Source organism: Mixophyes fleayi, chromosome 11, assembly GCF_038048845.1.
Source record: "Mixophyes fleayi isolate aMixFle1 chromosome 11, aMixFle1.hap1, whole genome shotgun sequence".
NCBI lineage: Eukaryota > Metazoa > Chordata > Amphibia > Anura > Limnodynastidae > Mixophyes > Mixophyes fleayi.
The window spans coordinates 91,715,406-91,728,873 of NC_134412.1; the positions used below are offsets into that span (position 1 = coordinate 91,715,406).

General features: G+C 40.9%; 1 protein-coding gene across 1 annotated transcript in view; it reads right to left on the bottom strand.

Annotated features, from left to right (window-relative positions):
• Positions 1-13,468, bottom strand: part of KIF1B (kinesin family member 1B) — a 102,281-nt gene that overhangs the window by 60,500 nt on the left and 28,313 nt on the right.

Genomic DNA, 13,468 nt, shown 5'->3' on the forward strand with positions numbered 1-13,468 from the left:
ACAGTACAGGAGGTGGTAACAAGCGGTAGCTATAAGTAGAGGAGATGGTAACAAGCGGTAAGGTAACAGTACAGGAGGTGGTAACAAGCGGTAGCTATAAGTAGAGGAGATGGTAACAAGCGGTAAGGTAACAGTACAGGAGGTGGTAACAAGCGGTAGGTAACAGTACAGGAGGTGGTAACAAGCGGTAGGTAACAGTACAGGAGGTGGTAACAAGCGGTAGCTATAAGTAGAGGAGATGGTAACAAGCGGTAAGGTAACAGTACAGGAGGTGGTAACAAGCGGTAGGTAACAGTACAGGAGGTGGTAACAAGCGGTAGCTATAAGTAGAGGAGATGGTAACAAGCGGTAAGGTAACAAGCGGTAAGGTAACAGTACAGGAGGTGGTAACAAGCGGTAAGGTAACAGTACAGGAGGTGGTAACAAGCGGTAAGGTAACAGTACAGGAGGTGGTAACAAGCGGTAGCTATAAATAGAGGAGATGGTAAAAAGCGGTAAGGTAACAGTACAGGAGGTGGTAACAAGCGGTAGCTATAAGTAGAGGAGATGGTAACAAGCGGTAGCTATAAGTAGAGGAGATGGTAACAAGCGGTAAGGTAACAGTACAGGAGGTGGTAACAAGCGGTAGGTAACAGTACAGGAGGTGGTAACAAGCAGTAAGGTAACAGTACAGGAGGTGGTAACAAGCGGTAAGGTAACAGTACAGGAGGTGGTAACAAGCGGTAAGGTAACAGTACAGGAGGTGGTAACAAGCGGTAAGGTAACAGTACAGGAGGTGGTAACGAGCGGTAGGTAAAAGTGGAGGAAGTGGTAAAACCTTGAGGTAAAACTGATGGTAATTTTATAGTCATTTACCACCATTAAAGACAAATTACCTCCTCTTTCAGGTTTCTTCACTTTCACACCATACTGTATAATAAACATATAAACTACAGTCAGTACTTCGGTATCTATATTGTTATATAACAGGTACCAGACTATAATTGTTGGCTGCTGTTCAGAATCCTGGAGAAGTACATACATACACATATACATACACACATACATACACATATATACACATACATACACATACACATATACATACACACATACATACACACATACATACACTGCTCTTATCTCCTACATACTATGGAGGATGTTCGCCTTTGTCAGATGTGCAGTGGAAGGAAATTTGGGATCAGCTTCCTCTATCACTATCTGCTAAACAAACAGTTTTATACAGGTCAAAATTATTCCTACACATTACTAGAAACACTCCAGCTAGTATCATTATCTCCTCTTACCTGGCCTCCCCACGTTGTCTGCTCGTGCCCGGCCGTACTTAGATTTTGGGCTCGGATCCCCAATTTTCTACTTAGATTGTTTCCCTATATTATGCTCATCTGATATCTTTCTTGTCCCCCAAACTCATCATCATCATTTATTTATATTGCGCCAACATATTCCGTAGCGCTTTACAATTTCCTACTTGAAAGACCATTTAATCTCCTTCTTATGGCAAATTGACCTATATAAAAACAGGCAATAAGACGTCTAACCCTAGACATAAGTGCAAGTGTTTATCAGAATAGATCACGGTGCAAACCGTTATTCCTAGGCACGGAAGATTTCCTTCTTTAATGCAGTCCACACACTGAGATTTCGATAAGAATTTTTTGTGAGGGGCAATGAATGGTTCTCGAACTTTACACACTAAAATTACTGACAAAAGTTTACCAGTAGCACTGCACATTTTCTCTAACTAGGCCATGCGATTGTCAGTCAACATAATCAAACCAACCGATGGGAGCCAATATTGTGACATCCATGTTGATCTTCGCATTCATTCAACAAGACGTTACCACGGCTTTAAAGAGCGTCATATGTTTCTACGCTGACTTCTCTAATTACAGTTGGCTGTCATGGCGGCTCAGTGGTTAGCATTGCTGGCTCACAGCAATGGGGTCATGGTTTGGGTACCAACTATGACCCTAGATGTGTAGAGTTTGTATGTTCTCCCCGTGTTTGCGTGGGTTTCCTCCAACACTTCAAAAATATACTGGTAAGTTAATTGTCTTCTGACAAAATGGACAACAGTGTTTGTGGTAGGGAATTAGACTGCAAGCTCCGTGGGGCAGGGACCTATGTGAAGGACTATATATGCTCTGTACAGCGTTGTGTAAAATGATTGGTGCTATATAAAAGGACAATAATTACTTGCAGGAGCCAGAGTTCCAGACACATCTAGCTCAGCCTATGCACCTTCAGACATGATCCTATCATTCAGTATCCTTTGTTTATTTTGTGTGTCATCTAAACCAATCACACTGCACACATACTACAATACTAAAAATAATAGTGCTGTTTCTAGATAAACACACTGAACAGTATACAGTAAAGTCTTACTTGACTTGGGCAGATTCACATCGGCAATATACATTAAGTGCGTTCCCACGCAGCCATGTCCAAGTCAGACTCAGGCGCACACAGAAGTGCGCTGGTTCTCTGCCGTATCTCTTGCTCCAACTAAGGGGCTAGTTTAAGTTCTGAACACTAGTGCTGACGGCTGTGTATGCAGCTATAACGTGTGTGCAATCAGGAGCGACTATAAAAATGTATTTTATGTATAGTAGACATTAAGAACGGCCAAATAAAGTTTTTTCTGAGGGAAAAAAATAAAACAAAAACAAAACACTATTGTTTTTAAATTTCCATTTCTAATCATAAATGACTATTATTGATAGGTAACATAAATTGCTTAATATTTTTTTCTTCTGTGCGTTCTTTTGAGATTTTATATTCCATATAGGCATAGTGCGTATCCTGCAGTGTCTGGTCTAGAGTACGGGAGTACGCAGAGCAGAGATACGTGCGGCTTATAACAAACGCACAATCATCATTTATTTATATAGCGCCACTTATTCCGCAGCGCTGTACAGAGAACTCATTCACATCAGTCCCTGCCCCATTGGAGCTTACAGTCTAAATTCCCTAACATACACACACACAGACACAGACTAGGGTCAATTTGTTAGCAGCCAATTAACCTACCAGTATGTTTTTGGAGTGTGGGAGGAAACCAGAGCATCCAGAGGAAACCCCCGCAAAATCGCGGAGAACATACAAACCCCCACACAGATAAGGCCATGGTTGGGAATCGAACTCATGACCCCAGTGCTGTGATGCAGAAGTGCTAACCACTGAGCCATCGTTATTGATGATGATGATGATTGATGATGGATTGATGATGATGATGGATTGATGATGATGATGATAGATCCATCAATAATCTGCAGACTCGGGCGTCGGGTGGTTGTGTGTCAAGCATCAAACTTTATTCTTATTAAAAATGTATAATAAAATGGATCAGGTCCAACCATTTTGGAGGGGGAAAAAAAAATGTACCGCTGTAATAAATTACAATTATGTGGGCATTATCGTCTGTTCTAATTCTAAAAGTGTTTAAGTATTTGTAGAAGCTTGCCAATTAACGGATGCAAGTCTAAAGTCCAGATCTTATCCATAAAAGATGTCGGCGTCATTTCATTGAAGTAGATGCAGGGAAATGGTTGTGTTCATGTCAGCACAAAGATTAATGTCATTGTTTAAGAGTGATGTAGCACAATGTTCACACATTACGTCCCTTGATGCTATTGTACTTTTGTACACTGTCTTTCTCTGGTTTATAATTGTAAATAAATGATTTTCACAATTGGAAATATTGTGTCTGTGTCCTGATTTGCTTGGTACCATCGTATTTTCTTTTGTGTATTCTCAAATCACAAATATTGATTAAACGTCTGCGGCGGTGTTTATGTTTGAAGCGGTGTTTATGTTTGAAGCGTTGGCACACTGGAAAACATTTCAAAAGATTTTAAACGTTTCTGTTTTTTTGTCTATCAACGATTGTGCTAAATAATATATCACTTGTTTGTGTTTTGCTGTCAAACAGGATATTTGTTTTCGACAAATGCAGCATTTATTTTAGAGCTGAAGGAAACAAGGTGGTAAAGACTGAAGGTGATAAGAGCAGGATTAGATTATGATAGAACAGTGCTATGCGCCCAGTACGCGTTCCTTTAATGACTCAGGCCCCCTGTATAATGAGGATATTGCAGAGATCACTACAAGTCAGGTGCTTCACCCAGAAACTAAGCTTCCCAGCAGATGTACTGTCCTTATGATTCCCTGGAAGGCTCAGCTCCACCAGAAATAGCCGCACTTGCCAATCGGCAGCACTATTTCAGACTCTGCCCTTTCACACTTCCAGTGGGTGACAGAACACAGAGAAGTCATAGGAAAGAAATGCTGACATCAACGTTCTCTAACTACGGACACACTTTACTATAAACTGTTATAGATTTTATTTCCTTTCTTACTGGATTCCGTAAATTAATGTTGGTTCCTAAATCCACCATTGCGGACACTGACAATACAATAAGATTATCAGCAGAGTTCCACAATCCGTACAGAACCACGGAGCTCCGTGTGGCCTCCATCATCTTTATCATTTACAGCAGGAGGGGGGTATTAGTCCAGTATTAATACACACAGTCAATTTTGTTGGAAAAACATTCGAAGAAGCCACAAATTAACTTTAAATGTCGCATAAAAACGTTGTCAGACGTCTGACACTAAGATACCGGTGGCCTTAATAACGCAGACTCATAACTCCTGTTATACAAACCCTGCTATGGTCTCTGACAGACCCTTACAGACAGACACAGGGGGATGAGGTGATCAATGACGGCCGTGTCTGACTGTTCATACAAGCAGATCACCGCTCATTCTCTGCTAAAACCACTGTCTAGGAAACAAAGGACTCTGGGAAGGGAGCGAAAGGAAAAATGTGCCAGCTAGACATGTAATCCCATTAACCCTTTTTCATCCAGCGTTAACCTGCAACCAGTGACTACTTACATTTTCTTACTTGCATTACAATTTAGGCGCATCTTCATTAATGTTATTATTAAAAAATAATTTGAATGGCTGCGCTAAGCTGAATTTTATACAGTATCATGAATGCCAATGTGTATCAGCAAGCCTGTACTTAGATTAGTGAACCGTGGTTACCTTTGTAAAGCTGTCAGATTGCCCTGAGACTCCATCAGTTCTATAATAAATTAATTTTTGCTTTTTTAATAAGCTTGACTTTTATATTTTGCCTTGCCTGGCATTTTCCCTGGCCAGATCTTATCAGTTTTAAATATAGCAAAAATAGACTGTCGTCTCGGGTCCATGAAAGAGTGGGATTTGGCTTTCGGCACCTGTCGATACCGAAATAGAATTAAAAAATGCTGATTAAATTAGCAGATTGTACTACTATATATGCCGACAGACAGACTCTGGCAGACTATAGTAAAACACAAGCTATGTAATTTTTTTAGGCAATAAATATTGTTTGTTTTACAATAATTATATTCAATGACCTACAAAACAAAATAATAGGTCAGGCCTGGAAACTCCCGGACGCAGGTAAGTGTGGGGGACAGCGGGGGTATAAATAGCATTTGGGACCCTGTTTGGAGACATAAGGTAACCAGGCAACCTCACCCCTCCCCTGGGAGATATGGAGGCAGCTGCAAGGCTGGGGATAGAAAAGATTAGGGATAATGGTGACTCACGGTGAACATTGTGTTTCCAAGAGCGCTGTGTACAATCCCTCCTAACGCAGAACCGTACGCTTCCCAATTACCTCTGACTCATTCACAGCATCAATGACTCGACAGGATAATGACAGACTGAATTATTTAATTGCAACCTGCATTGTCTGCCCAGACCTTACATCAATAGCTTAATTTAATTAGGTACAAAATAAGGTTTTATTTAATCTTTTACAGCAGAAACACTTTGTTCATTAAACAATATTAATAGAAAAGTATTTACTTTTTGACCTGTGGGATATAATCAAACAGGGATAACTCCAAACGACTCCTATGAGAGTTAAGTTCATTAAAATAACTTTGCATCCTCTCAACGGGGTCTCCTAGTCACCTACACGCACATAGGAGGCAGCCATTTTCTTAGCTGTACAGATATATGTGAGAACTCAGCATGTCCATTCACTAGCAAGCGCTGACATCACGTACAGGCAGCCATTTTGAGGGCTAATCCAGTATTATTATACTATGCTACAGTGATATCATTCATCCTTTGTGAAGAAATAGGCTGCATTTGAGTAAATATTGACTCAGACTACAAAATGGCTTCCTCAGAGATGTCAGTGGTTCCTACAAAATGATGGCCTGCACTGTACGGAATATTGGTTCAGCATACAAAATGGCTGCCTCCGCTATAGACAGCTTATGGGCACACTTAAAAAGCGCAAATAAGCTGAGAAATAAGCGCAATCGTAAATAAGCCGACTTAAAAAAAAAAACGGTATATTTTCATTTATCTAATCCCTTAACGTCAACTATCTACCAATTGACAGATTGTTTTATCACATAGAATTTGTATTTTTCCAAGTAGACCATGATTTGCTTCCTGCAGCACTTGTTACAGCGGTGCAGGATAAGAGCCGCTATTTTTAGATGCCCGTGGCGTGTTGCCAATGTAAAAAAAAAAACAACAACAAAAAACAGGGATCAGGGAAGGATGCTACATCCGCGGACGTCCGCTCCAGCACATTCCTTATTTGTTGGGCTGTAATTAAAATCTCTGTTTGAAAACAAAGGGATGAAACTTTCTTGAATCTGCCACCTCAGCTGTAATTAAGCGCTCAGCAGCGCCGAGGAGGGCTGTGTGGCAACCACCGATTCCAGACGGATTATATTATAAATGGCCCGTTTCCCGCAGTCAGCCGGTTAACATGTTCAGCGCCGGTGTCGGCTGCAGACCAAAGGTTTGGAAGAAGATTTCGGCTTCGGGATTGTTTGGTAATCAGAGCAGTTTTTATAACCTCCAGTCTGTGACAAAGTTACAGTCAGGGATGAACACATTTCAACTAAGGAAACCAGATCCCTTTAAATACCACACTGTGGAAAACAAGGGCTTAAAGAATTCAACAAGTGCTGAAGTGGCTCAATATCTTTTCCAATAGGTCATCTCTGCGGGAGGACGGCTGAAGACGTTCTGTGAGATTTTCCGTTACTTTTATAGAGATTTCAACAGTAGTCACCACAGGCTTATTTCGTGGAGCACTGTACACAGATTTGCTGTAACAAAGAGCAAATGTGACTCTCTATTTTCTAGCGCAATTAAAAGGAGAGAAAATTCAGCATTTACATTTACAGTGTGGAAAAAATTTCCTGCATTCTCCCAGGCGGAGGGAGCATTGAGGGACAATGATCTTTATCAGACATATATAACGCACAAGGCATTATGTAAAACATTAATGAGGTGAAACAGGACAGGCCACTCTTAGGGGAGAATGCCAGGGGCTTTGGCGCACAGAAAACGCACCGCGCATATTTCCGGGAATTACTGCAGAAATGTTTCCTTGCACCTCTATAGGATGCGATAAAAAAAATGAGCGGAGATTTATGTCAAATCTCAGCCACGAAGTGTCTCACGGACACGTTCCAGAGACACTTTGCAACTAATCGAATTCCCCCCTTTAAGTAAGCTCCGTCTTTGATAAGGGTTTAATTGGTTGTTATGGGTTATACACATGTTTCAGCTAAAGGACATTTTGCAAAATGCCATGTGCGCTATGTAGGTCCTAAAAAGAACACAGTCCCACATTGCTGCCGAGATGTTCCTTACTGGGAGCCAATCTTGGGCGCGATAAGAGAAAGCGGTCTGGGAGTGAGTTGTAGTCCTTCGCCACCACCATTTGCATGGAGCTGAGATATTCCATGTGGGAGAATTTGGGGACTTTATGCAGAATTGAGGCGTTAGCTGTACCTCAGAGGGAGACAGGAATAAGATGTCCTCTTTGAGGGCTACAAACATTTCTTAAAGAGTTAGTGCCAGCAACAGATGTTAATGGGAATCCAGGAGAAAAAAAATAAAACAAAACATTCATTGTGGCAGCCATTTTGATAACCAAGAACGTAACCAATCCGGAGGCATCTCTGAATAACTTCAGGCCTCAGTGCCGGTCCCTGGTCAATGAATAGGTTGTATTCTCGTGTCTCCTGCTGTCTCTCATCTTGGATGTCCCAGCATTTTCTTAAACTCAATATTTCCAAGACTGAACTAATCATTCCCCCCCCCCCTTCCAAGGCTCTCCCACCTCCCCCCTCTCTATTTCTATTAATAACACTAATCTCCTTTCAGTCCCTCAAGAGCGTTACCTTGGGGTGATCCTTGACTCCCCCCTCTCTTTAAAAAAAACCTCACATTCTGTCCCTCTCAAAATCCTGCTACATCACCCTCTAGAATGTATACAAGATGCAGCCCTGGTGACACCAAACTCATTAACTCTCTTGTAATCTCCCACCGTGACTACTGTAACCTCCTATTTTCTGGCCTCCCTGACTCTCAATAGACCTCTTAGGTCTATTCTCAATGCTGCTGCCCACCTCGTTCTCCTCTCCCGCCGCTCTAGCTCTGCTGTCCTCCTCCACCAGGCCCTACACTGACTCCCCATGGCCTACAGAATTAAATTTAAAATCCTCCCCCACCTACATCTCCAACCTTATCTCTACCTACACTCCTAGCCGCCCCCTCCGCTCTGCCTGTGACCGCCGCCTCACTGCTTCACTGATCACCTCTTCTCACTCCAGTCTCCAGGACTTGGCCCGGGCTGTTCCCCTGCTGTGGAACTATCTCCCAGGGCCCATCACGTTAGCATCTACTCTCATAGGCTTCAAGCATGCCCTTAAGACTCATTTCTTTATTCAAGGCTATCAGCTTTCCTCCTACCTCCATTGTCCAGGCTTTCACTACCACTCCCCCAGTAGATACAACCCTACTTGTGTCTCCCCCTTTCCTTTAGAATGTAAGCTCTCAGGACCAGGGCCCTCTTTCCTTGTGTTCTCCTTCTAATCCATCCCATCCTAATCCATCACCCCCTGTACCTCTTGGCCTGCTTCCCTAGCCTGTTTTCTTAAGCTTAAGCTTACAACTTCCCACTGATTACTACCATCACGCTCAGTCATTGTCCCGCAAATAACTTGATCTGCATTACCATGATACCTGTATATTTATCCATTCAGTATGTCTGGTCCCTGTATTTTGTTCTTCATGTATCATGTGTCATGGATCACTGCTTCATGTATATGTCATGTACGGCGCTGAGGACCCTTTGTGGCTCCTTATAAATAAAAGATAATAATATTCTCATGACTATCTGTTCAGCCCATTAAATGGTTGCCTTCATCGTGTGCAGTAGATAAGTGTATATTAAAGGAAGCACTTCCAATAGATTAAACTGCAGTGATGGTGAAAACACAAATACCAGTCACCAGAACATACCAACGTCACAGAAAACAACCTTCACTTTAAGAGTGACTGCAGCGTGACCAGCACAATAGAATTCAGATTTGCTCAGCATTGCGTAGTAGTTTAATGACATCGTGTTCGTAGAAAGAAAATAATCAAATTTGTTTTCTTGTGAAAGGATGCCGGAGAGGTCTGTTTGTGCTTTGATCCAAGGAGATGATCTTCAGGAAAACAGTACTTAAACGTTAATTATATTTTGCCTACAGAACCATGCTATAAGGCTTCAGTACATATTAATATAAGATACTTCATGTGAAAGTGCAATAATTTTCACAAAGTACATGTAAATACTCCAAAAAAAATTTATATCCGTTGTGGCCATGGGGGGAGCATTTTTCCTATGCACATCAAGCTTCCTGTCAGTAACCCTACTGAAGGGCGTTGTTGTAGCTTTCCTGAGCCAATGACAACTGAATAAACCAGTGATGAGCAACCAACCAGATAAACTTCAGGGACTGCAACCTTCAAAAGGGCAGTTTACAATTCGTAAATATTAAAACAGGTCTTTGTATAATGGATCATGTTATATTTACACTTACTCGACCTTCCAGCACAATACACACACAGGTTTTATCAAAAGGCTGCATACAGCTAACAGAACACTACGTAGTGACCTCCCATCTTTAAATTATTGTGTAAGTCATACATTATATATCATATAATGTGTGAGTGGTGATGTCATTGTTAGAATTATGTCATTGCTTTCTGATTACTTTGCCATAGTAACATGACTCATCCATTAAACAGACAGGTAATAAACACTACACAAACTATATAGAACTGCAGCTAATTACTTGTGAATCTTGACAATATCACACCCAGAAAAGGGGGGAGGGAGAGTATATAACTGAACTTTAAACCAAAGATGTAGAGAGACAATACAGCCAATGCTTGTATATGAAAGCAGCCTACAGGCAGTGTACCAGAGATATACTGTACAATACAGATACACTAAGCTACAGCATTAAAGCCAGATGCTATAATTAGTTGAAAACATTGCATTTAGTGGATTAAGGAACAGAGCAGAACAGATGGTTGGAGGGTCTCATACAATCACCTTGACGGCTGGAGCTGGTTCAGGGGCCCCTGCATTAAAAGGCTTCAAAGTTCAGCAAACTGTATTGTGGGGGGGAGGGGAACTGTGTAGTGTCTGCGACTGAGCTTGGAGCCTTTCTGAAAACAGTGCTTATGCCTGAAAAGCAGATTGATGTCACTAGCCCAGAGGAATCACCATCAAAAACATTTCAAATTGCCAACAACGGAAGCTGTATGAATGCTGCTGACTATTTGAATTATGCAAATCATATAGTAATATCTTAAACTAGTCACACATGCAGCAATTCAGTCTTTTGGCTTATTCGCGATTGTGCATTTCTAACTTGCTCAGTGGTGGGACCAAAGGACCACATCAAGTGGCCATGTATTTTCTGGTCAGTAGATGACCACCGAAATAGGTGTCAGTCATCAGCCACTGAGAGTCACGTCCGATTAAATTCGATCAGACTGGATTTTGATTGTGCAATATGGTTGGTACAATGTTGTGAAAATTTTGATTCTGCAATATGGTCATTTTAGACATCACAATCAGTATAATGTGTCAATTGAGTCACAAAACAACCTGTTTGATACGGGATGTGGTATGAATTAGTTACAAGAATTTTAGTGTACACAGTACAGTGAGAGCAAGACTGTTTCCATGACAACAGAATGCCGTCAGGGTATTTAATTAAAATGGGTTTTGCAAACCAGCTCTATATACTGTAGCTGCTGCTTAACTTTAATGAAACACTGCTAATTTCACAGACTGAATAGATTTGTCCATTAGACAAGGAGATTTCTATATTAAAAATGTGTTTTATTCAAACATCATTTGCTTTGTAAGGGAGAAACAAAGAGAAGATAAACCCTGTACATACCCTATGACCAGGGCACTATCCTAGAGAATAGAAAGCCAGAGAAGTGACACCATGGAAAGTACATTTTAACACACACCTGGAGAATTTAAGATAACAACTGTTTTTGGATTTATTTTCCATTCACCGGGAAGAAATGACAAATGGTGGTTACAAAATGTTGGCCAAAAACTGGTCAGGACGTCACAGCGGCCTGCGGACCATCGTGGGATAAAAGCAATTCGATGGAAAAAGCAGAATATTATGACAGCATTCAGATCTCTACATCGCCCATCTTTTTAGTATGAAGATAACCAGGGAGCGTCGAGCAAGAGACAGAATGAAGAGTGACCAGGAATGAACGGCAGGAGCAGGGAATCCGGGGAAAGAGGGAGATGAATGAAAGATATAAGGCTCCAGGAATGCAGCGAGCATTAGGAGGCTGTCGTCCTCTCCAGCTGCTAGTGTAGATGGAGTTACTATAAATACAGTCTCTGCAGTTGGTGCTTGGAAACGCCATACATAATACAGGCCCCGAGCTATACCTTGTATAATGACAAGAACCTCCAACACTACCAATAAAACCAGGTCTTTTCTAGCGGGAAAATCAATCTTACAACATTTTTATTTATTTATTTATTTTTTTACAGTTTAAACTCCTTTTACTGTAATGTTATTATATTTTAACAACATAAAGAACAAAAACAATAATACTCAGGGAGCAACATACATAATAAGGGAAGGCACAAGATAAATTAGGGAGAAATCATGAAAATAAATTTTTCATTAAAAAACAAAAAATCTCACCCTTTTCTTCCCTATTGTACACATACATTTCACCTCCTGTGACAGATCACATGAATTAAATCATGGAAACCTTTATAAATGGTACCAGTCACTTCACACAATGATCACAACATGGCAGCCAATCAAGTCGCTAGATACCAGTGACATCACTAAGGCACTTGATTCGGTGCACAGAATGGCGGCTTCCACTAGGTATAGGCCAATATGGAGGTGTAATAGAACACTGATGAGAGATGTACATCTCCCCTCCATATCATATGAACAGAGGAGAGAAGGAACACATTGACTATTATCAAAAGCTGTAAAGGTGATTACTGTAAGAAGACCTGTTTGAGAGCCAAAGAACACAACGCAATGCAGTTCACTGCGAAATATAACCTGTTCCCTTCATTTAAAGCATTAATTAGGGCTTAATCTATAGATTCTTACATTCACCGTACACCCAGTCACTATGCAGAGCTGCTGCAGCTTTCCAGAAGCCAGGCTGGGCAGGATTTGGCAGGACATGGCTGTCTGCTCGGGAATGCAGGATTAACACGGTCATGTAATACAAAAACCCTTCAGCTGAGCATGCAGGGCGCATATCGTACGGGGTGTAACAGTCCACAGGTCATGCTTACAAAATTCCCCAAATACTGGGAGTGACAGGCTACCCCATCCACTGATGGGACGGCTTTCTTAGGTTAACCTGAGGGTGGAAACCGAGTAATTCCTTTCGGAATATAAAAAATTATACAACAAACTTATGGGCATACAGAATCAAAATTAAATCCTACTGGTCTTATAAAGATCTGGTGACATCAGCGTTCTAAGGTTAAACGCGATCATTCCTAAAACAAATCAACACTTCTCCCTCACACATTCCTTTACCCCCTCTCTCAATTGTTTTATTATGGTACTTTTTTCCCCCAAACAAAATATGTAATTTGAGCTGCCTGGACCCATAGGATTAACGGTGGAACTTTGTTTTGTCTGTGTAATATGCTATTTGAATTTATTTAACACTATCTAATTTATGGCATTTTAGCACAGTTTTTTTTCTTCTATGTACTATATATATATAAGAATGCAAAAAAAAAACAAAGAATGACAAAAATACAAACATGTGATGCTTAGGCATGTGCAATATAATAAAGAATGCAAATAAACACAGGAAAAGAATTATGTTTAAAGGCAAAATATTTTAGGAATGGCTATGCTTTGTCACGTCAGTTACTGTATGGCATCTATACAATTTCAGTAATGCGTGAGGACAATAATGATCATATGACAGCACAGCGGTGTCTTCCAATGAAAAAGCCAATTCACTGAATGAACAGAATAATAATTCATACATTTCATTTATGAAGCATTAGCATATTTTGCAATGTTCTACAGTGGGGAGGGGGGGCATA